At 46.1% G+C, this 25137-nt stretch overlaps 2 non-coding genes and 7 pseudogenes across 2 annotated transcripts; all 9 read left to right on the top strand.

Moving 5' to 3' along the window:
* The first annotated feature begins 17355 nt into the window (after window positions 1-17355).
* LOC143957382 (5S ribosomal RNA) lies at window positions 17356-17473 on the top strand (annotated as a pseudogene).
* Window positions 17474-17580: 107 nt separating this feature from the next.
* On the top strand, window positions 17581-17699 carry LOC143957222 (5S ribosomal RNA). The gene has a single exon (XR_013270063.1). It is a non-coding gene; the product is annotated as a 5S ribosomal RNA (ribosomal RNA).
* A 107-nt stretch (window positions 17700-17806) lies between these two features.
* On the top strand, window positions 17807-17925 carry LOC143957271 (5S ribosomal RNA; annotated as a pseudogene).
* A 107-nt stretch (window positions 17926-18032) lies between these two features.
* Window positions 18033-18151, top strand: LOC143957592 (5S ribosomal RNA; annotated as a pseudogene).
* A 562-nt stretch (window positions 18152-18713) lies between these two features.
* On the top strand, window positions 18714-18832 carry LOC143957468 (5S ribosomal RNA). The gene has a single exon (XR_013270065.1). It is a non-coding gene; the product is annotated as a 5S ribosomal RNA (ribosomal RNA).
* A 498-nt stretch (window positions 18833-19330) lies between these two features.
* LOC143957446 (5S ribosomal RNA) lies at window positions 19331-19449 on the top strand (annotated as a pseudogene).
* Window positions 19450-19556: 107 nt separating this feature from the next.
* Window positions 19557-19675, top strand: LOC143957394 (5S ribosomal RNA; annotated as a pseudogene).
* A 108-nt stretch (window positions 19676-19783) lies between these two features.
* On the top strand, window positions 19784-19902 carry LOC143957659 (5S ribosomal RNA; annotated as a pseudogene).
* Window positions 19903-20454: 552 nt separating this feature from the next.
* Window positions 20455-20573, top strand: LOC143957388 (5S ribosomal RNA; annotated as a pseudogene).
* Window positions 20574-25137: the final 4564 nt, after the last annotated feature.

Here is a 25137-nt window from a genome sequence, read left to right as displayed (position 1 = left end):
GGCTGTAAGCGGTATTGAACTAATGACTGTTTGTTCTTGCTCCTGTTTGTTTACATCTGAGCCACACCTCAGATCTATTCTGCCTGCTTTCCAGCCATGCCTAGTTTTGCATAAAGTACTGTGGGCAATTCTGTTTGTACCTGTTACTCTTGGATCAGCTGTGGCAGGTTACCTAATTAGCTGGGTATAAAACCCTGTCTCACTCTGAGGGCTGGGTCAGTTCATTGTCTCTTGTCACCAAAAGTACCTGTGTTCCTGTGTTCAAAGTTACAGTGTTCCAAGACTGACCCCGGCTTCTATTTCGTTTATGCTGACTTCTGGAATCCTGGACAACGGCTTTACTTTGACGATCCCTTGGCTATTCCTGTCAAGCTCCCATGCACAGATTCACAGCCCAGGTAGCTTATCTCTTTGTTACCGTGGGCTGTGTGTATTTGCAAGGGTGAGCGTACATCTCTGCACCATGTACTCCAACCTAGATAAGCCCTCACAAAGGTCCAACGCGTAAGCCACTGGGTTAATCCTGCGAAGGATACAGAAAGGCTCAATTAACCGAGGTGCAAACTTCAGTGAGGGAACACGAAGCCAGAGGTTGTGAGATGACAGCTCGACCCTGTCCCCAACCTAGTAGGAAGGCGCAGGCAGGCATCTGCGGTCAGCATGGCGCAAACCCTCCTGGACTTGTACCCAAGTAGAACGAAGACCACGGAGATGCTCCTCTAATGCAGGAATACTCTGCGGAACAAACGAGTCAGGCAACATGGAAGGTTGGCAACCATAATTCACCCTAAATGTAGACAATGGGAGGCAGAATTCAAGGCACTGTTGTGAGCAAACTCTGCCCATGGTAATAGGTCTGACCAGTTGTTATGTTGGTCAGAAATATAGCAACGTAGGAATTGCTCCAAGGACTGACTGTCTCGCTCTGCGGCCCCATTAGACTGCGGGTGATACGCAGAAGAGAACGCAAGTTGGATTCCCAACTGTGCACAAAAGGCTCGCCAGAACCGAGAGACAAACTGACTGCCCCTGTCCAAGACAATCACCTTGGGTAGCCCATGTAAGCGAAAGATCTCATGAGCAAAAATGTTCCTTATAGGTGGGTAACTTCTTAAGTGGAATACAATGACACATCTTTGAGAACCGGTCAACCACCATAAGGTTAACAGTGTTGCCTTGGGAGTTGGGCAACTCCACAATGAAATCCATAGACAGATTCCTCCATTGGGTATGGGTTGTAGGAGGCCCACTGGAAGGTGTCGTGGAGTCTTACTCTGAGCACACATGGGACAGGCAGCTACGAAGGCAGTAACATAGACTAGGCCACCAGAATTGTTGGGAAATGGCCCAAATTAGTTGATTCTTCCCAGGATGGGCAGCTGCCTTGGGAGAATGGTACGTCTGGAGCACAGCGGTACGGAGACTCTCTGGGACAAAGCAGCGAATTTTGTCACCCAAAGGAGAAGTAAGACTGGTGCAAACCGTAGCCAAGATACGATCAGGAGGAATCATAGGAACCGGAACCGACTTCGACTTGGAAATGGAGGAAAATTGTCGTGACAAGGCATCAGCCCTTACATTCTTAGTACCGATAAGAATGAGACAATGTGATTAAAGCCTGAGAAGAAAAGAGCCCATCGCAATTCCGGGAGAGAGTCGCTTAGCCTCAGACAAGAATGTAAGATTCTTATGGTCAGTGAGAATAAGAACAGGCACAGTGGTACCTTCAAGGAGATGTCTCCATTCTTCCAGGGCTAAAATGATCGCCAACAGCTCTGTCACCAATCTCATAATTGCACAATTTCTTGGAAAAGTAGCCACACGGATGCATAGCGCTCTCAGAGTTAGGACGTTGAGACAGAAAGACACCGACTCCAGTCTCAGAAGCATCAACTTCTAGGATAAAAGGCAACGTAGGATCAGGATGTGCCAACACAGGAGCAGAAACAAAGGCAGCCTTGAGAGTCTCAAAGGCCTTAATGGACCCCGGAGACCAACTTCGTCCTTTCTGGTCATATCAGTCAGGAGCTTGACCAGAGACGAGAAGTTACGAATAAACTTCCGATAGTAGTTGGCAAAGCCCAGGAAACGCTGCAGAGGGCATAAACCCACAAGTCGAGGCCACTGTAGGACTGCCGAAAGTTTCTCTGGGTCCATCGAAAAACCAGCAGTTGAAATGACATAGCTCAGGAATGTAACTTGTTCACGATGAAACTCGCACTTCTCCAGTTTACAATAGAGATTGTTCTGTCTTAGTTTCTGAAGCACACAACAGACATCTGTGTGGTGGCTCTCCAGGGACTTGGAAAATATGAGGATATCATTGAGATAAACCACCACACATAGCAACGAATCTCGGAGGACATCGTTAATACATTCCTGGAAAACTGCCGGGGCGTTACAAAGGGCAAAAGGCATTACCAGGTATTCATAATGGCGTGTTCTGGTATTAAGCACAGTTTTCCACTCGTCACCCTCCTTAAAGCGCAGAAGATTGTATGCCCCTCTCAAGTCAAGCTTTGTGAAAACCGTTGCTCTCTTGAGGAGGCCAAATAACTCTGTAATCAATGGAATCGAGTAGGCATTCTTAATCGTGACACGACTGAGACCCCTATAATCTATACAAGGTCTCAGTTCAGCGCTCTTCTTCTTCACAAAGAAGAAGCCAGCACCAGCAGGAGATGAGGATTTGTGAATGAAACCTCAAGAAAGTGCGTCAGCACCATACTCCTCCATGGCCTTATCCTTCAAGACCAACAAAGGGTAAACCCGGCCACGAGGAGGTATGGCACCAGGTTGAAGGTCAATTGCACAATCATAAGACCAGTGTGGAGGCAAACTACCAGCCTGACCTTTATCAAAGACATCGCTAAAATCGTGGTACTCCTCCGGCAGGGAGGGGAGTGAAGAGGTGCACAGGACCTTGGATACCTTCAGGAAGCATGTCCCACTGCATTGTGGTGACCAGGAGCGAACCCTTAGCACGGAGCCAATCAAAAGAGGGGTTGTGCCTCTGTAACCAAGGATAACCAATAACCAGCGGAAACCTGGGTGAGGAAATAACTTGGAATTGGATTATCTCATGGTGAAGAGCCCCTATGGCCATGGACAACGGTGACCAAAACCAGAGGCTTATCCTTCTGAATAACGGGACAAAACAACAGGTGTTCGGGTGTTCCCTGGACGAGTAGGACAAGACTTCAAAAATTTACCTGCCTGGCCACAATAAAGGCACAATTTCTCCCTCCTCCTAAAGGCTCTCTCATCCGCAGAGAGATGCGTAAAGCCCAGGTGCATGGGTTCATCTTCACTGACTGACTCAGTGCCAGGAGGCATGGGAGGTGAGGGAGGCATGGGTGGGACTACAAAGCTTGGAGGAAAATGTACAGGAGGCTTCCGCAAGCGCTTCTTAAGAGAAAGTCTTTCTCTGAGTCTGGAGTCAATGAGGATGGCAAACAAGATCAAGCTTTCCAGCTCAGTGGGTATATCTCGGGCTGCTATCTCATCCTTGATGGAATCTAAGCGACCATGAGAAAAAGCAGCCATGAGGGCCTTATTATTGCAAGCAACCTCTGCTGCCAGAATACGGAATTCAATGGCGTAGTCGGCAACAGTTCTCGTACTCTGTTTGATGGATATGAGGCACTTGGCAGCAGAAGCAGAGCATACGGGAATGTCAAATAGCCTTTTAAAGTAGGCTACAAACTCAGGGTAACGCAAGACAACAGGTTTTTTGCTTCTAAAAGTAAAAAAGTAGTGGTGCGCTGTACTGAGGTGGAGTTTGCCTACCCCCACAGGGACAGTATGCTATATCCACAATTAGATTCAACAAACAATAATCCTAAAGATTATAAATTAGATAGGTATAGGTATAAATACGACATGTCATAAAGTCAGTTGCTCAGATAAAACATATATGTGAATCCGTGCAGCATACTTCAATAGCAAGTAGTGATACTTTTTGTGTTCATAAAGCTGTAAAAAAACATTAATACGCAAACTGTAATATAAAAATATATAAAATATATATAAAGTATAAAATAAAAATATATATTCAAAGTGCAGCGTGTGGCAATAAATTAGAAATCGCATAAAGTGCAAGTGCTCTAATGTAATAGAAACGGATAACCTTCCCAAATATATGCAAATATAAACTAACAAACAAGACTAGTGTAAAAGACAACTGTCCATTTAAAGTGCAAAGTGGAGCGATTATCCTCAAAATCTCACAGAGTGCTGGTGCTCCAATTCAATTTTGCGTCTCCCATAGAGGGTTAACCCAGGCCAAGGCTCTCACAGAAAGCAAAGATATCACAAAATCTACTTTTCTTCTGTCCGTGGGAAACGCCTGGGGCAGCATCTCGAAGTATATCTCAACCTGATTGAGAAACCCTCTGCATTGAACTGGATCAACCCCAAATCACGAGGTAATATTCGAGGCGGGTGACTGCACAGAGACTGGCGTGCAATTCAGGTTGTACCGAAGCAGCCACCGTGGAGGATTCCAGGAGCTTTTGTAATGCCATGGCAAACTGATCCATGTGGTGATCTTGCTCATCCAATCTGCAAAAAATATTACCAACAAATGGATTGACTGTATCTTCTGAATTCATGGCCTTCGCCTACTGTCAGAAACCAGGAATCAGACCGAGACAGAAGTACAATTAAATCACACTTGTTTATTAAATAATAATAAAAAGCTAAATAGAAAAAGCATAGTCAAAGCATAGCCAGAGTCCAGTAACCGGATCGACTAGTCAGCCAGGCCAGAGTTCAATAACCAGATCGGGTAATCAGCCAGGCCAGAAGTCAGGATCCAAGTAGAGCAACAGCAAGCAGGATAAGGAGCCAGAAGGGATGTCAGCAAGCAAGTCTTTAAACAGAACCGCAGGAGATGGTTTCTTGTGATGTGACCAAGGCGAAGGCCGAGGTGAAGTGAGCTGAACAGATTTAAGTAGGCAGGTCAGACGAGCATGATCAGGCACAGCTGGTAACTGTGGAGAGAGATGATAGCTGGCAATTAGCCGACAGCTCAGCAGCCAGCCCAGAGAAGGAAGGGCTAAGCCAACCCTGACACCTCTCTGTATACATTAGTCTGTCTGTATACACTAGAAAGTCTACACAAGCCTCTCTGTGTAACCCAGCCTATCTCTCTGTATACCCTAGCCTCTCTGAATACCCCACCAACTCTGTATACCCAGGATGTTCTTATGTATACTCTAGCCTATCTGTATACACTAGCCTGTCTTCTGTACACATTAGCCTCTCTGTATACACTAGCCGGACTTTTGTATACATTAGCCTCTCTGTATACCATTGGTTGTCTTTTGTATACACTAGCCTCACTGTATACCCAAGCCTCTCTGTATACACTAGCTCTCTGCATACCCCAGCCTCTCTGTATGCACTAGCCTGTCTTTAAACAATAGTCTCTCTGTATACACTAGCCTTTATGTACACACTAGCCTCTCTGTATACCCTAGCTTGCCTTTTGTATACACTAGCCTCACTGTATCTCCTAGCCTCTCTGTATACACTAGCCTCTCTGTATACTCCAGTCTGTCTTCTGTGCCTGTCTTCTATTTACACTAGCCTGTCTTCTGTATCCCCTAGCCTCTCTTACCCCAGTCCCTCTGTACACACTAGCCAGTCTGTATATACACTAGCCTCTCTGTACCCTAGCTTGCCTTTTGTATACACTAGCCTCTCTGTATCCCCTTGCCTCCCTGTATACACTAGCCTCTCTGTATACACAAGCCTGTTTTCTTTATACCATAGGCTCTCTGTATACCCCAGCCTCGCTGTATACACTAGTCCGTCTGTATACACTAGCAAGTCTGCAAACACTAGCCTCTCTGTGTAACCCACCCTCTCTCTCTGTATACCCTAGCCTCTCTGTATACCCCACCATCTCTGCATACCCAGGAAGTTCTTCTGTATACTCTAGCCTATCTGTATACACTAGCCTGTCTTTTGTACACACTAGCCTCTCTGTATAAACTAGCCGGTCTTCTGTATACACTAGCCTCTCTGTATACACAAGCCTTTCTGTATACCCTTAGTTGTCTTTTGTATACACTAACCTCTCTTTATACATTAGCTCTCTGTATACCCAAGCCTCTCTGTATACCCCAGCCTGTCTTCTGTATATACTAGCCACTCCATATACACTAGCCTCTCTGTATTCCCTTGTTTGTCTTTTCCGTACACTAGCCTCACGGTATACCCTAGCCTCTCTGTATATCCCAGGCTCTCTTGTTTTGTGTATGCACGTGCCTTTCTTCAATATGCACTAGCTTGTATTCTTTTTACCCTAGTCTCTCTGTATATCCTGGCATCTCTGTGCACCCCAGCCTGTTTTCTGTATACCCGAGCCTCAATGTATACCCCAGTCTCACTGTATAAACTTGCCTGTCTGTATGAACTAGCCTCTCTATATACCTTAGCTTGCCTTTTGTATACACTAGCCTGTATAACATAGTCTCTCTGTATACACTAGCCTCTCTGTATACACCAGCCTGTTTTCTTTATACCATAGGCTGTCTATATACCCCAGCCACTCTGTGTACACTAGTCTGTCCGTATACACTAGCAAGTCTGCATACACTAGCCTCTCTGCATACCCTAACCTCTCTGTATACCTCACCATCTCTGTATACCCAAGATGTTCCTCTGTATAGTCTAGCCTATCTGTATACACTAGCCTGTCTTCTGTACACACTAGTCTCTCTGTATACACTAGACTCTCTATATACACTAGCCCATCTTTATACACTAGCCTCTCTGTGTACCCCAGCCTTTCTGTATACAGTAGCCTCTCTTTATACCCAGCCTGTCTTCTGTATACCCTAGCTTGTCTTTTATATACACTAGCCTGTCTACTGTATAAACTAGCTTCTCTGTTTACCCCAGCTTCACTGTATACTCTTAGCTGTCTTCATATAGCCTAGCCTCTCGTTGTATACATTAGCCTCTTTGTACACTAGCCTCTCTCCCCCAGCCTGTTTTCTGTATACTCTATCTTCTCTAAATACTCCAGCCTCTCTCTATGACCCAGCCTGTCTTCTGTATCCATGTACCTGTCATCTATATGCACTAGCCTGTCTTCTTTTATACCCAAGCCTCTCTGTTTAACCCAGCCATTTTCTGTATACCCTAGGTTCTCTGTATACACTAGCCTGTCTTTAAACAATAGCCTCTCTGTGTTCCCCAGCCTCTCTGTATACCCCAGCCTGTCTTCTGTATACCCTAGCTTGTCTTTATTTTATCAACAACGGTTTTTATTGAAATAAGGCACATATAGTTAGAACACAGCTTACAGTATGTGGACACACATTTAAGGAGTCTACATCGGGTTACATGGATAATGTATCCTATAACAAGATCAACATATATCATCGACTAACACACTTAACATTATTAGCCACTTATTGGTTAATACAATATATGAAAATTTATCGTCATTCAACTGGTAGTCGTAAGTCTAAACAATTTCTATGTGCAGGTGTCTGAGTCATTCAGCCATCGGTCCCATACTTTATTATATTAGATCGGGCACCCTCTATTAGTGTAGATACACTTTTCATATGGCAGGGTCAGATTAACGTCCGCTTTCCACTCTGCTAATGTTGGGGGTGTAGGTCTCATCCATTTCCTGGCAATAAGTTTTCTTGCAGCCAACAGAGTTTCCTGCAGGAATGTTTTAGCGTGCCTGTCAGCACCTAAGGGCATATGCCCAGGAGGCATTGCTTGGGGTCCAAGCCAACAGGTGCGCCCATGCAATCATGCAGAAAATTCACTACTTGTACCCAGAACCCTTGTAGACGGGGGCATGACCATATGAGGTGGAAGAAGGCTCCTGTGGCCGCCCTACACATTGGACAGTTAGGGGGAAATTCTGTTTTATATCTTGCTACTCTAAGCCCACGTACCCACGGTCTGAGATTTTGCCAACCAAATCCGTCGGATTTTGTCCGTCGGATTTAGTCCGACGAATTGTGTCTGAAACTGTTGCATACACACGGTCGGGCCAAGTTGTCTGATTTAGCGGTTGCCAAGAACGCGGTGACGTAAGCTGTGTATGGCGGGACTAGAAAAAGGAAGTTCAGCACCACGTCCGGCACCCTTTGGGCTCCTTCTGCTGGTCTCGTGTTTTAGTAGAAGTTTGGTGAGAAACGATTTGCGCTTTTCAGATTAGTGATTCAGATCGCTACCGCTCTTCAGTTTCTGCTTGTCTTTGCGTATCTGATAATCAGTGCGTGCAGTTATTAAGTATTTGCTTCTCATTGTGGACTATATATTGGTATAGTACGCTTTGAAAGGCATTTTTTATTGTCTGCTTGCTTCTGCTATTCAGGTTGTCCTTTCAGGCCTTGCTGTTTATCGGTGCTTTCTGGTGTCCGTTCTGACCAGCCGACCGTTTTCCAAACATGTTTAGTCTACGTACTCATCGTACAGTTTGTGCTGTGCAGGGGCTTCGTGTTGGGGTTCTTACTTTGACACAAGCCTGGTCCATGAACAGGGAGGGGAGGCGTTTGTGGACCAAGAATTGTTTGCACCAGCGTCACCAGTTCTCCCACATGCCTTTGCTCCGTGAGATCCGCAAGAATAATCCTGATCATTTCTGGATTATTCTCAGGATGACGGACCCCGTTTTTCACCGTCTGCTGGCTTTGCTGACCCCTTATATCACCAGGGAGGATACCTGCATGCGGCAAGCCATCACTCCGGAGCAGAGGCTCATCGTCACGTTGCGCTACTTGGTGACAGGGAGAAGCCTTCAGGACCTCAAGCTCTCTACAGGCATCTCCCCCCAGGCTCTGGGGATCATTATTCCAGAGACCTGTTCTGCCATCATTCAGCTCCTGCAGAAGGACTATATTATGCTAAGTTTTATCCTTATGCCCCGTACACACGAGCGGACTTTTCGACATCCAAACTCCGACGGACTGAGTCCGGCGGACTATCCGATCGTGTGTGGGCTGCAACGGACTTTAGCGAAGCTAAAGTCTGACGGACTTTAGAAATGAAGCATGCTTTAAATTTTCCCGACGGAACTCCGCCGGACCCGGTCCCCTTTGAAAAATCCGCTCGTGTGTGTGCTACTCCGACGGACTAAAACCGACGCTAGGGCAGCTATTGGCTACTGTCTAGGAACTTCCTACGTCGAATCCAGTCGTACGTCATCACGTTCGACTCCGTCGGAGTTTGGTGTGATGGTGTGTGGTCAAGTCCGTTCGGTCGAAAAGTCCGCCAGAACTCCGTCGGAACTCCGGCGGAACTCCGGCGGAACTCCTTTGGAGGTCTGTCAGACTTAATCCCTCTCGTGTGTACGGGGCATTAAACATCACATTCTATGTATTTCATGATTGCTAATGTCCTGCATTTCTTTCCTCATTCCCTAATTACCATCATTGCAATATGCTCTAATTCATATGCTCTGCCCCTTTGTCCTCATGCAGATTTGCCTCACTAACTTCTCCACCATGCTCTTCTTGGCCCCTAAAACTATAGTCTAGTCACTTAACAATGTCTTTTGGCAGCTCCATAGTATTGCTTTACCCTAAACACCCCCTAAAATCTCGACAAATGTGATGTGTGTGCTTCAATTCATGCAAAGTGACCTTTTTTTGTTTTTTTGAGTTGTGCCAAACTCATTAGGAACCCCCCTCTCCCCAACTGCTACCTCAGCTGATAGCAATCTTCTATCTCATGACTTGACCCAACCCAATACACACTATACCTACCTTTTTCATGATCCCATTTATGGACGAATTCACCAAAGCATGTAGTGTAAGGGCCTGCCTCAATACTTTCAAATGCTATTTTTATTTTTTTAACACATTAATTTTCTTGCTATGTAATAGCAGAATGTCAAAATGTCCTTCCATTTTGTTATTATGACACTTCTTACCTGGCCGGTGGGCTGCCAATAGTGTAAGTAAGGAGGGGCTTCCCAAAGTATCACACATTATTTAGGCATTCAGCTCTCAATCAAGTGGAGAGGGTTACCTGTCCTAAACATCCCCCCTCATTTTTTAGCAAGGGCCTATCAGATTGGGGGGGGGGGGGGGCGATATGACTCTCATAAGGGGACCTTATACTTTAGGCTTTAAATACTCATTTAAAAAAATGTTATACTAATTTTGCCAAAAAATGTGGGTGTCTAATCTGCATGCAATGTTGATTTGGCAAATTACTAGTTTTTGTTCTTGTTTCACTACACAGTGTCCTTCAATGCCACAGGAATGGCAGACTGTGGCCTCTCACTTTGCCATTTTTATTAAAGTTGTGCCTTTTTCACCAACAGTGCAAACCCAAGTTCAGAGCGAGATGAGGGGACAGTCTCTTCTTCAGATAATGTTATTATGTTGTGGGTCTGCTACACACACACCTTGTTTTTGTAATTAATATATGTAGTGAATTACTGACCAAAATCATACTCATTTTCAGCACCATGGCATGATTGTCCAAATTTACACATCACTGTGGGTGCTTTTTACTAAAGGCACATCCACTATGCACTACAAGTGCACTGCAAAAGTACACCTGAAACTGCACTTGGAGTGCAAAGTGGAGTTGCCTTTATTAAATCGCACTCCTTCTCAGCACAAACTCAAATTTGACTACAAATACATTTTAAGTCCAATGAAAAAGGAAGCCACACATTGTTGAGAATTCAACTTTTTAATACAAGCACATTCATATGTGCGTTTATTAAAGGTTTTTACAACAAACCAAGAGATTTTGGGTATCCAAAACAGAGTTTAATCAGATTTTTTTTTACTTGTTTTTTTTGTGTAAACAGGCATGTATCAAACCATAAAATACAGAACACAGGAACTTACAAAGTTCAACTTGGAAAAGTGAAGACAATATCAGACATGAGTATGTACAAACTGGGCTGATATTGCCTTCATCACATGGGGTGTGACCCCTGAAAAATCAAAATTTGGAAGATGCACACAGTGTGTCAACATGTGCTATCTTCCATCATGGAGGATCAATGTACATGCTTTGGGGCTGCAACCCCTTCATCTCAGACACTTTACACAAAACATGTACATTGATCCCCCATGATGGGAGATAGCGCATGTTTACACACTCTGTGCATCTTCCAAATTTTTAATTATGCAAAATACAAAATATTTATGTTAAAAAGCAAAAATAAAACCCTATCTAGTTTTTTCGTTTTCACACTCTCCCCAAAACATCAATGATGTTCTTCATTTTATTTTTAACATCATTGATGTTTTGTTGTACAATTTCCAAATCCCGATGGCACCCCATTATCTCCCCGATCAAGATCTGGGCACTTTCACTGGTAAAACGGGAATCTTCCTCCACATCACCTAGAAAACAAAGCAAACAAACACACCATGTAATCCAAATATGGTGATATACATTGATGAGCTTACCGGAAGCTGTGTTCTCCGACACTCACCTGTTGTGGTGACAATTTGTCCAACCTCCACGATCTCTCCTTCCTCCTCCTCCTCCTGCTCCTGCTCCTCTGTTTCTGCTTTTGGAAGTTGCCCTTCTTTGGGAGGGGTGTGGTCCCTGGTGTCCTCATGGTCCCTGGTGTCCTCATACTTGCCGAGTCTTCTCTCCCCTATGAGAATGTAAACAAAGATTAATTAGCACACAGAGGGCAGAAATAGGAATATGAAACATTGCTTGGAAGTGTTGTACAATTGTGTTTTTGGGCCGAGTTACAAGGTGAGAACATTATTGGGTTCACTGTTAAGCTGGAATACTTCCCTGCAGAACGATGTTTCATACGAACTAACGAAACCATGACCTTGAAAATGGCCATTTTAAAATGCACAACATGAAATCAAAGCACATGGAGCATGTATGCAAGCAAGAATAATGATATGAACACACGACAACTACTTACTTTTTTTAAGAACACGCTTGATCCTTATGTACTGCTCGTGCTCCCTCAGTTTCAGGTCTGACCAGCGTTTTCTCAGTTGATCCTTGGATCGGCATACCCCAAAATTTTTCAGAAGACTCTTCACAACTTTATTCATGATCTTGGCCTTTCTGATATTTGGGTTTGGGTAAGGTCCATACTTCCCATCATAGTTGGTCCTGTTCAATATGTCGACCATCTCCAACATCTCTCCAAAAGACATATTTGAGGCCTTAAATCTTGTTTTCCTGGATCGGGAAGTTTCAGGCTCCTGGCTTTCCTCACCCTCCTCCTCGTTAGTGGAACTATTAGTGCGCACCTGCGTTCTCTCCGCCATGTGCTCTCCCCACTGCGTGGGAAGCGAAGGGGCGGGGAATAGTCTGGAAAGAACGTCAGGGGCGGGTGGAGTTTCACGCATGCACACTGTATATAAAACGCAACACATGTGTATCATCCGTACGATCTGGGAGGAGAGTGTGAGTCCCGGACGCGGCGAACGTGGAAACGAAGGTAACATTTTTAACTTGGTGCTTCACTAGACTAGACTGCTTGTATCCAGGCCGATGTTGGGACAAGATTAGGAGGGATTTTAATTGCATTATTAGTATTTGAGGGTTTGTCTTGTGTTGTGTCTTGCAGACAAAATGGATCCATTCAACAATGCCAACTTTATGGGGCTATTCATAGAACTGTACATGGAGATGCCCTGCCTGTGGCAGTTCCACAACAAGTTTTATAATTGCAGATCAAAGAGGAACGCAGCACTGGAGAAACTGCTTGCTTTGTTGCGGATCATGGTCCCCACGGCAGACATGACCTTTCTGAATCGCAAAATTGTGGCCATGAAGCTTACATATTTCAGGGAGAGAAAGAAGCACCTGGATTCCTTGAGAGCAGGAGATCCAGATGCTGTTTATTACCCCAGGATGGTGCACTTTGATAGGCTGCATTTTCTGGTAGACCAAGGGGTACCCAGGCCACCACTCAGGCCACCACTCTCCAGGCTTCCTCCAAGACATCCTTCACCCCCAGCTGAGGCTTCTGATGTCCAACCTGGGCCTTACAGGCAGCACCATGTGGTGGGGCCCAGCTTGAGACAGGTATTGCATTGTTGAACATATTTCTTGTGTTACATTTAATGATGTTAACTAGATTTTTCCAAGTGGTTTACATCTCAAGAGACAGTAGTGACCAAAAATGTTTGGGACGGGAAAGAAAAATGCTGGTGTCAGAATGATAGTCTGTTCTATTTGGTAACATTCAATTAGCAAAAGCCAGGAGCACAAAATGGTGTGATTGATGATCAAAAAACTAAAACTATGTCCCCTTTTCATACACAGGATGACCTCAGTCGGGGAGAGGCTGTGGCAAGTGGCAGCCAGGAGGTCCACCAACGCCCTCCTCCTCCTGCCCCAGCTACAGGAGACCAGCCACAGCCTGGAAGGATGCCTGGTGGGAAGTCACAAAGGAAGACTAGAGAGTGATGGCCTGGGTTGAGTCTGGTGTGCCAGAAGATGCAGCCTCTTGAAGATCCACATCCTGGGGACAGAAATGGCATCTGAATTTCCTGCTCTCTAGGACTTCGGTACCAGACTTCTCTCCCTGAGATATCTACTCCTCAGGCCACCAATTTTTTAATATCTCATTTAGTCATGTCTGCCCTGGGGGCCAAAGGCTGCACCAAAGTTAAGAAGTTTCTCCAGTGCTGCGTTCCTAGTTTTATTTTCTAGCAAACAAAATACATTTTTATTTTCTTTGATGAAATACTGGTGTAATGTGTTTTCCTTCAAAAAGTACAGTTTATTTGTGAGCAGGCAGGTACATTTCAAAAATACAAAGTGAACTAAATAACAAGGGGTAACAACACTAAACAACCTCCTGTCGATTAAAAAAGAAAAATAAAATATAAAAAATACAATAATGTTGTTGTTGTAAGTTTACACCCCCCCAAAAAAAAATAAAAAAAATAAGGAGAAATGAGCAAAGTGTCTTTAAAGGAGATTTTTAGGGAACCCCCCCCCCCCAAAAAAAAACATCCAAAAAATAAAAAACAAAATCAAAAATTGTGTAGATGTGACGCAAACTAAAATTGTATTGCTGAAATGGTTAAAAAAGAGTAATGAAATCCGTTCGGGAGAAGTGTGTGTGACTATGAGCATCAAAAGAAGTTCGTTCTTGCAGCATTGTTAAAGAACAAGAGAATGCGCTTGATGAATGATTTTTTAACATTGCAGCGTGACGAATGTGCTATATCGCTTACGAGCAGTAGTTTTACCTGAACGAGCACTTCCGTGTCGGAATTTGAATGTAAGCATGCGTGGCACTTGGTCCGATCAAAATGCTCTACACATGATCGGATTAGGTCCGACCGGCCCAGTTGGTCGGGAAATATTTCCAACATGTTGGAAAATTGGGTCCGACGGAGACTCAGACAGAATCAGTCCGATGCATACCACACACAGTCGGATTATCCGACGACACGGTCTGATAAGACGCATTCCGACGGATTCTCTGACCGTGCCTACAAGGCTTAAGAGGGGTGAGGTAAGCTCTATGTAATATTTAGATTTGGGATAGTCTATCTGATAGCTTGGGAGAAACCTCTCTGCATATCTCGAGTGCCTCCTCCCATTCCCCATCTTCCATCTGACCTAAATCTCTTTCCCACCATATCTTTGGGGCGTATGTGATTTTGTTAGAAATTGATTGGGGTGGATAGCATATGATAGTAAGATGAAATAAGGCCCTTGGGGTCGGCGCTTCTAGCCACGGACATAATAGGGTTAGGGGTGGGTGGCGGGTAAACTTCTCGTGGGAATTGTGAACGATCCACGTGTCTACCCTGTAGGTATAGAAAGTGCATATTGTTTTGTATTGCAAACTCCTCCTGTAATTGGTTATAAGGTTTGGGGGTACCTCTAGAAAGTAGGTGTTGCAAATAGTACACACCTCGCTTGCTCCACATCTATTGTACCTGAATTTTTACAAATTCCTTCATATGTTTGTTGTTCCATAATGGCGCATAGTCATTGTAAGTCGAGATTCCTAATTTACCAGTGGCTATATCCCATATGCGCCTGTATTGTTGGAGGATAGGTGCAATTTCTTCATCCGAACCAATGGTGCCTGAGCCCATAGTAATAGCATATAGTGGGTCACCCGTTTGTTGAGCACACCTGTGGAAAATCAAGGTTATAAAGGGAACTCCATCAGTCTTATCCTGGTGGAAAAACTGGGAGAGCTGTGCTGCAATGTAATAGTGGTTGAAGTCTAGTAATGCTGTGCCCCTCCTGTCTGTTGAGTTCTTGAGCGTTTGCCAGGCAAGTTTGTGCCTATTTTTACCCCATACAAAGGGACCTAGAAGGGCCTCTAGCATTTTAAAATATTTTAGTGGGAGGTATATAGGAGAGTAAAAACAAGAGAAATAGGGTTAGAGATGAGACATTTGTAAGAATAGTCCTATACTTCTGCAGCCAAACCTTCTTTCTATTTATTACATTTTCCCATTAACGTAGCATAAATTTACAAAAAAACAAAAACAAAAAACAAACAAACACCCAACTAGACAACATAAATGAGATGAAAGTTTTCATGTTATAGTTTACTTGTTTTTAAAATCAGATGCGTGCTCAAAGATTAACTCTCCCTATATATGTTGTATTTTTTTTCTTCTTATTATTTTTCTTTTTTCTATTTAGCTATTCTTTTTTTGTGAGGTAGGGCTAAGGGGGGGGGGGGGGGGGCTGTGCTTGAGGGAAGGGATAACCTTAAATAGATTCACGTTGATTACTCTACAAATGAGGTGTGCATGGTTAGGTCACAGTAGAAGGCCCCCGGTTATGCCTAGCAAGGCAATGAGAGGTGTATATGAAATGGGTAGATGGTATGATTGGAGTGTTTTGAATGCAAGATATGTAAGGCTCAGTAGGTATATAAGGTGGAGGGAAGATTGGAAGAAGCACATTCAAGAGAATAGAGTTTTTCACGAAGTACACTTGATCCCTAAGATACCACAGGCAAAAAGTATTAGTAAAAGGCTAATTGAGTTAATTAGTAAGGAAATGATACACAGTGTCACAAGATTAATAGGAAATGTAAACACTAATGATTAAAACCACACTGTTAAACATAGGTGACTTGGTCATGGACAGTGTTTCAACTAGTTTTGCGGCCGATTCATCAGGAAAAACATCTGCGATTTAATAGACACAAGATCAATGGCAATATAATCAATCATATATAAAAAATATATTCTACAATTCAGCAATATATGTTACACAAGGAGGAAAAGGGGGGGGGAGTGTAAGACTGCTTTCCCAAGTCCTGGTGTGCACATGGCACAGGTCGTCAGCAGTGAGGGAGGTCTCCCGTCGCAACTGGGGGAGATTAACAAGTCAAGGGGCTGGAGTCTGGGTGAAATGAGGTACATAAGGTAAATGAGCCAAAAAATTATATAACGGATGAAAAGAGAGCCCAGTGAAATGGTGACTATGAAATAAGGTTTTGCGGAATGGTGGGTGGTTACCATAAAGGGGATGTTGGTGGTGCAAATAGTGAATAAATTGTGAATTTTGATAAAAAATAGGTAACGGATGAAAGGAAATCCAAGAAAAACAACCAAACTGAATTGATGTGAGAAAAAACAAAGGCATGTACACCACAGTGAGGAATGGAGGGAAATAGGTGGATAGAGATGAAAGGGGGGAGTTGCCTATGGCCACATCACCCAGAAAAAGCCTGACCTAGTCTGATCTCAGAGGCTAAGCAGGATTGGCCTGGTTAGTATCTGGATGGGAGACCATCTAACAAATATCTATAAGCCTGAATGTTTTTTGGCCAGAAAATTGCATTCCATATGTACCACCTAATATCTCTATTTTGATGTAGAATATCTCTGAAATGATGTGAGATCTAATGTTAAAACCACTTGACCTTAACGGATCTAACGAATATTTATCAGCCTGAATGATTTTTGGCCAGAAAATTTGATAAGGGGGATGATGGGTTAGCCCCCCCCTGCAAATAACTGTTAATATTGCTTCTTCTGTGTGAGATCTAACGCAAACAACGGTTGATCTAACCTGATCTAACAAAGATCTAACAAACTGAATACGATTTTTTCAAAAAGTTTGATATGAATGGCTAACCCGGCAGAGGTACTTTTACCTACTGTACATTGTAATAAATCACAACAGAGGGAGGCTAGAGGTTACAGAAAGGTCACTGCTCAATACAAACAACCAAACAATGATATGATCTCATCTGATCTCGGATGCTAAGCAGGGTAGGGCCTAGTTAGTACCTGGATGGGAGACCGCCTGGAAATACCAGGTGCCATAGGTTTTTTTTAATATGTTGTTGGCGTCGACGACCTGTTTTATTTTTCTGTTTGTTTACCGAGGTGAACATCTTGGCGTTTGTCAGTGGCCAGCAAGATCACCTACGGCCACATCACCTTGAATGCACCCGATCTCATCTGATCTCGGATGTTAAGCAGGGTCGGGCCTGGTTAGTAGCTGGATGGTAGACCGCCTGGGAATACCAGATTCCTAGGCAATTTTTTAATATGTTGTTGGCGTCGACGACCTGTTTTATTTTTCTGCTTATTTGCAAGGTGACCATCTTGGCGTTTGTCAAGAGGGTTGAGAGTGGCCAGCAAGATTGCCTACGGCCACATCACCCAGAATGCACCAGATCTCGTCTGATCTCAGATGCTAAGCCGGGTTGAGCCTGGTTAGTACCAGGATGGGAGACCGCCTGGGAATACCAGGTGCCGTAGGCTTTTTTTTAATATGTTGTTTGCGTCGACTACCTGTTTTATTTTTCTGCTTGTTTGCCAAGGTGACAACTTGGCGTTTGTCAAGAGGGTTGAGAGTGGCCAGCAAGATCGCCTATGGCCACATCACTCTGAATGCGCCTGATCTCGTCTGATCTCAGATGCTAAGCCAGGTCAGGCCTGGTTAGCACCTGGATGGGAGACCGCCTGGGAATACCAGGTGCCGTAGGCTATTTTTTAATATGTTGTTGGAGTCGACGACCTGTTTTTTTTTCTGCTTGTTTGCAGAGGTGACCATCTTGGCGTTTGTCAAGAGGGTTGAGAGTGGCTAGCAAGATCGCCTACGGCCACATCTCCTTGAATGTGCTTGATCTTGGCTGATCTCGGATGCTATGCAGGGTCGGGCCTGGTTAGTAGATGGATGGGAGACCGCCTAGGAATACCAGGTGCCGTAGGCAATTTTTTAATATGTTGTTGGCGTAGACAACCTGTTTTATTTTTCTGCTTGTTTGCTGAGGCGACCATCTTGGCATTTGTCAAGAGGGTTGAGAGTGGCCATCAAGATCGCCTACGGCCGCATCGCCCTGAATGCACCCTATCTTGTCTGATCTCGGATGCTAAGCAGGTAGAGGCCTGGTTAGTACCTGGATGGGAGACCGCCTGGGAAAACCAGGTGCAGAATGCTTTATTTTAATATGTTGTTGGCGTCGACGACCTGTATTATTTTTCTGCTTGTTTGCCGAGGTGACCATCTTGGCATTTGTCAAGAGGGTTGAGAGTGGTCAGCAAGGTTGCCAACGGTCACATCACCCTGAATGTGCCTGATCTTGTCTGATCTCGGATGCTAAGCAGGGTCTAGCGTGCTTGGTACCTGGATGGGAGACCTTCTGGGGATACCAGCTCTGATAGGCTTTTTTTTAATATGTTGTTGGCGTTGACGACCTGTTTTATTTTTCTGCTTGTTTGCCTAGGTGACCATCTTGGCGTTTGTCAAGAGGGTTGAGAGTGGCCAGCAAGATCGACTATGGCCATATCACCCTGAATGTGCCCGATCTAATCTGATCTCGGATGCTAAGCAGGGTCGGGCCTGGTTAGTACCTGGATGGGAGACCTCCTGGGAATACCAGGTGCCGTAGGCTTTTTTTTAATATGTTGTTTGCGTCGACGACCTGTTTTATTTTTCTGCTTGTTTGCCGAGATGACCATATTAGCGTTTGTCAAGAGGGTTGAGAGTGGCTAGCAAGATTGCCTATGGCCACATCACCCTGAATGTGCCTGATCTCGGAAGCTAAGAAGAGTCAGGCCTGGTTAGTACCTGGGTGGGAGACTGCCTGAGAATACCAGGTGCTGTAGGCTTTTTTTTAATATGTTGTTGGCGCCGACGACCTGTTTTATTTTTCTGCTTGTTTGCCGAGGTGACCATCGTGGCATGAATGCGCCCGATTTAGTCTGATCTTGGATGCTAAGCAGGGTCGGGCCTGGTTAGTACCTGGATGGGAGAACGCCTGGGAATACCAGGTCCCGTAGGCTTTTTTTAATATGTTGTTGGCGTCGACGACCTGTTTTATTTTTCTGCTTGTTGGCCGAGATGACCAGCTTGGCGTTTGTCAAGAGGGTTGAGAGTGGCCAGCAGGATTGCCTACGGCCACATCACCCTGAATGTGCCTAATCTCATCTGATCTCAGATGCCAAGCAGGGCTGGGCCTGGTTAGCACCTGGATGGGACACCATCTTGCAATACCAGGTGCTGTAGGCTTTTTTTAAAATGTTGTTGGCGTCGATGACCTGTTTTATTTTTTTGCTTGTTTGCCGAGGTGACCATCTTGGCGTTTGTCAAGAGGGTTGAGAGTGGCCAGCAAGATCACTTACAGCCACATCACCCCGAATGCGCCTGATCACATCTGATCTCGGATGCAAAGCAGGGTCCGGCCTGGTTAGTACCTGGATGGGAGACCGTCTGGGAATACTAGGTGCCGTAGGCTTTTTTTTAATGTGTTGTTGGCGTAGACGACCTGTTTTATTTTTCTGCTTGTTTGCCGAGGTGACCATCTTGGCGTTTGTCAAGAGGGTTGAGAGTGGCCAGCAAGATCGCATACAGCCACATCACCTTGAAAGCGCCTGATCTCGTCCGTTCTCGGATGCTAAGCAGGGTCATGCCTGGTAAGTACCTGGATGGGATACCGCCTGGGAATACTAGGTGCCAAAGGCTTTTTTTTTATATGTTGTTGGCGTCGACGACCTGTTTTATTTTTCTGCTTGTTTGCAGAGGTGACCATCTTGGCGTTTGTCAAGAGGTTTGTGAGTGGCCAACAAGATTGTCTACGTCCTCATCATCCTGAATGCACCTGATCTCAGATGCTGAGCAGGTTCGGGCCTGGTTAGTAGCTGTGATGGGAGACCGCCTGGGAATTCCAGGTGCCGTAGGCAATTTTTTAATATGTTGTTGGCGTCGACGACCTGTTTTATTTCTCTGCTTGTTTGCTGAGGTGACCATCTTGGCATTTGTCAAGAGGGTTGAGAGTGGCCAGCATGATCACCTACAGCCACATCTCCCTGAATGCACCCTATCTTTGTTTGATCTCAGATACTAAGCAGGTTCCGGCCTGGTTAGTATTTGGATGGGAGACCGCCTGGGAATACCAGGTGCCATAAGCTTTTTTAATATGTTGTTGGCGTCGACGACCTGTTTTATTTTTCTGCTTGTTTGCCGAGGTGACCATCTTGGCGTTTGTCAAGAGGGTTTAGAGAGGCCAGCAAGATTGCCTATGGCCACATCAACCTGAATGCACCCGATCTCCTCTGATCTCGGATGTTAAGCAGGGTCGGGCCTGGTTAGTAGCTGGATAGGAGACCGCCTGCGAATACCAGGTGCCGTAGGCAATTTTTTAATATGTTGTTGGTGTCGACGACCTGTTTTATTTTTCTGCTTGTTTGCTGAGGTGACCATCTTGGCATTTGTCAAGAGGGTTGAGAGTGGCCAACAAAATCGTCTATGGCCACATCACCCTGAATGCGCACCATCTCGTCTGATCTCAGATGCTAAGCAGGGTTGGGCCTGGGGCGTGACGCTGTGGAGCTCCGCCGATCCTCCATCCATCCGTCGCCATCCTTCACCGCCGCTGGCCCGTAGACCCTCCACATCCTTCACACCAGATACCAGATGGATCCGACATCTATCCTAGCAGAAATTGGCCGGATCGGCTGCACCGGAGAGTTAATACATGGTGGAGACCCGGCGGACCGAGCGGTGTCAATCTGGGCATCTTACTGGCAGCGATCCCCCTGGAGTGTGCTGCAAGCTGTGGGGGCCCCCATCGACCACTAGCGGCCCCGTGGTGGCCGATTTTGAACGTCCGGGGCCCGCCACCATCTTGCGGCCTACTGTGACTGGGACAGCCTCAGGTAATGTGCATCTGCTGGTCAGGCCTGCTTCCCCATAGACACCACCTCTGCACTAACCTCAGGAAGCTGCACTGCCTCCCCTGTGTCACCCCCTGAGCTTCAGCGGTGTTGGGCTGCCTGCCTTGTGTCAGCATCTGTGCACAGCCATACTGAACTGCCTCCCTGTACTGCTATCTATGCTACAGCTTTACTGAACTGCACCCCTGTACTGCTCTCTATGCTACAGCTTTACTGAACTGCCCCCTGTAATGCCATCTGTGCCGTAGCACTACTGCTCTGCACCCCCGTGATGCTATATGTGCCACAGCAATACTGACTCACCCCCCCTGGGCTAGCGTCTGTGCCGCAAGTGGCTCTGCTGCCTCCCTGTGCTAGTCTCGGTGCCACCGTCATGCCGCACTGCATCTTCCAGCTAACATCTATGTCGTGACAGCGCTAACCTACCTCCTTGGGCTATTATCTGTCCCTCACCACTGCTGACCTGCCTGCCTGTGTTATGCTTTGTGCCACAGCTATCCTGAACTGCCTTCACGTGCTTCCACCTGTGCCACAGCACTACTACGCTGCCTCCCTGCGCTATCGCCTGTGACATAGCGATACTGAACTGCCTTCCTGAGGACGCACGTTGGTGGCGAAACGTCGGGCGTTTTTTGGGACCTGGTGACATCAGAAGGAGCACAGGAGTGGTCTTCATTCGTTTTTTCCATCTGTAGCCGATTGTCATTTGATGCCTGTATATCTCATCTTAAATGTGAGTTCAACTACGGTTTTAGAGAATAAAAAGATTATTGGTTTATCAGTATACCTGCGCAATGAGGCCACTTTGTTTTATGTTTTCTATGGTTTTTGGGAGGATTGTTGGTCTGGAGATTTAAGCAGTTCCTGGGAAGTGAAGTGCCTACTAAACAGAAATAGGAATCCTCTTTTCCCATTGGACGACTCCCATTGAGATGATTGCGCCTCTGTAGACGAAGGGAAATCAGCATAGAAAACTGCCTCCCCCTTGGTGATTTACTACATGCGTTTTTATCTGTACATCTATGGTAAGAGTCAGTGTTTTTGGGTGTTGGTGACGGTTCCCCTCCTCCTCTGCGTATGAAATGGATTATGATTATTCCTTCTTCTGCCTTTGGATGTGATCACCATATCTGAGGATATCGTATTTTGAAGCCATTCACTATATTCTTGTTTATGAACTTTTTTTTATATATTTTGTTTGTTTTGAATAGAGCGCTATATCATTGTCCATATATCTTTATATATTGTTTCCAGCAATATTTGTGTTAGCAACTATTTTTGTTTTATATAGATTGATTTTGCTTTTTAGCGCAACAAATTTTTTCACTTTTCTTCCTATAATAATGTCTGTGTTCCACTAATGCTGACCTGCCATCCTCTGTCCACATCTGAGTCTTGGCCTTTTGGGCATAAGAGGTGGTAAACATAACTCCAGACGGAAGACTTCTTCTGCCCCGATACCGTCCCCGCAGCTCGTGCAGCAGCAGTAGCCCCGCCTGCTGGCGCCAACATAGCGACCCAAACCCCGCCGCAGGACCCGGCCACTGTGGAGGAGGACAGATTTCCAGCGCTGATGCAGGCTATCTCGGGGTGCAAAACGACCCTGACAGCAAAAATTTACCTCCTGCAGACAGATGTGGGGTTGGTGCGTCGCGATATGGACAAGTTGTGGAGCGACGGGTGGGAGACACCGAAGATGCCCTCAGAGACCACCGTGCCTCCCTCCATGCTCTTCAGGTGCGGGTGCGGGAGTCCCGAGCGGAGGTGTCAGGACCTGAACCTGGGACCTCAGCTGTGTCTGGCAATGAATCTTCTCTCTGAGCTATCTGAGATGCTGGACAGTTCCTTGTCAGATCCTTTTGACAACCCTGCCTTGTACCTTGATTTCAGCTGAACCTTGAACTCTTTGCTCCTCCCATGAAGTTCCTGATATAAGCCATGTCTCTGCACTTCCTCCTTGCCAGAATATTGTGCTATCTCCAGCCTGTATCTCGCTCCCGTCTTTTCTGCGGCCGCTTATATTTGCTACTGCTCGTTATCGACCCTTGGCTTGTTTCACGACTACGCTTCTGCCTGATCCCAATCTGCAACAACTCGTTACCGACCTTTTGGCTTGCTTACTGACCACGCTTCTGTTTGATCCTTACCTGCTCATCCGCTACTGAACCCCCGGCTTGCTCACCTCCTGGTGGGGCGATCCTGAGGACCGCAACCTGGTACTAACACGCAGCTAAATCCATCTCTACCATCTGGAGCTCTGGTGAAAACCGGTTAGTACTTAGACTCCGCACCTCAGGTGAGCCTGTGTCATCTGCCAGGGTGACTGCCTGTGTTCCTATCCTGCTGGTTAGTGGTAGTCCTGCAACTGCTATAGCAATTGGTCTTCGAGCCTGACCCCTGATCGTGACAGGAGGACAGCAAAAATAGGAGCAGAAGGAACAACCTCCGCGTGATGGGCCTACCGGAGGGGGAGGAGGGAGAAGACCCTGCAACCTTTGCTGAGCATCTTCTCCGCACTCTCTTACCAGCAGCAGTGTTTTCTCCCCATTATGCAGTGGAGAGGGCCCACAGGATGCCATCCATGCGGGGACCACCTGGTGCCCCTCCCCGCACCTTTATCATGCGATTACTAAACTTCAGGGATTGGGATCTGGTCCTCCGCGAGGCATGGAAAATCCCTGAGCTACGGTTTGCCAATGCCCATCTCATGCTGTTTCCGGACTACTCCGTAGAGACCCAGCGGCAGAGGAAGACTTTTGACCATGTCAAGGCCCAGTTACGTGCGAGAAACATCAAATACGGTATGCTGTTCCCTGCACGCCTTCGGGTGGTCGATGGGGAGTCCACCTGCTACTTTACTTCGCCAAGAGAGGCTTCCCAATGGCTGGACACTCTACCCAGGCCCCAGACTATGGTGCCCTTTACAACCTACGCTTCTAATGTCGTTCCCTGATGTCTCCTGCTCTTTCTCCCCTCCCCCCTTTATTCATCATTTCAATTCATCATTATCCTTCATTTACTGACTCCCCTGATGTAACTCTCTACTGAGGAGAACTGTGTGCCTTAGGCCCGCGTGTGTGTGGGCCCCGAGCTCTACTACTTGGGCCAGTTGTCCCCCTGCCTGAGACATCATGGCTCATTCCCCCCTCTCCCTCCCCGGATCCTGACTTTTTACTAGTGCTGGGCCTAGGAGCTGTATGGACTCATTGCCCAGTTGGGATCCTGGACATTGTTGGGGGGTGGTGGAGGGGGGAATACTTAGCGTCAACAGAGTCTTCATGCAAATGGAGCAATATGCTACATTGTTTTATGCCTTAATTCACTGTAATGTTTTTTAAGTATGTGCCCTTAACCTCGGTCAAGTGATCCTGATTCATTACTCTATCTATGCTGGTTTTCTATTCTTGGTCTCCCGGGCTGGGGCTGGTGCTGCGCGGACGTCAGCAACCGTGCAATTTTCGGCTCACAACTCCACCTCGGGCTACCCCTTAGTTCTCTCTGCGCCCCGCAGGAGTTCTACCTGATTTGCTCCAGTTGAGCTGAGTTTTGGTTTTGGGAATGGGCACTCCGAGTTCCCCAACGGCAGTGCAGGGTGGGGGGAGGGGGGTTTGGGTTGTTTTATTTTACATTACTGTACATGTTGGAATGGTTTTGCAGTGGTACCTTTCTCGGGTGGGACCCCCACCGTTGGCAGTGGTTGCTGTTGGCGGTCTGGGCCTCCAGGCTGGTGCCGGGGAGGGGGCAGAGTGATACTTGTCTCCACTCGGGCGTTCACTTGCGGCAGACCTCGCTATGACTCAGATGAGGCTGCTGTCCTGGAACGTCCTGAGACTGAACGATAAATTGAAACGCTCCCTGGTATGGGCCTATCTTAAGCAGCATAGCCCACATGTGTGCATCCTGCAGGAGACACATCTTGTGGGGGGTAGGATTTTAAGCCTGCGGAGGCAGTGGGTGGGCAGGGGTTATCACTCTACTTACTCATGTTATGCCCGAGGGGTTAGCGTATTGATACATAAATCCC

Source organism: Lithobates pipiens, unplaced genomic scaffold, assembly GCF_037356315.1.
Source record: "Lithobates pipiens isolate NorthernLeopardFrog02 unplaced genomic scaffold, aLitPip1_a1.2 Scaffold_52, whole genome shotgun sequence".
In the NCBI taxonomy this organism is placed as follows: domain Eukaryota; kingdom Metazoa; phylum Chordata; class Amphibia; order Anura; family Ranidae; genus Lithobates; species Lithobates pipiens.
This window is presented reverse-complemented; position numbering and strand designations above follow the sequence as displayed.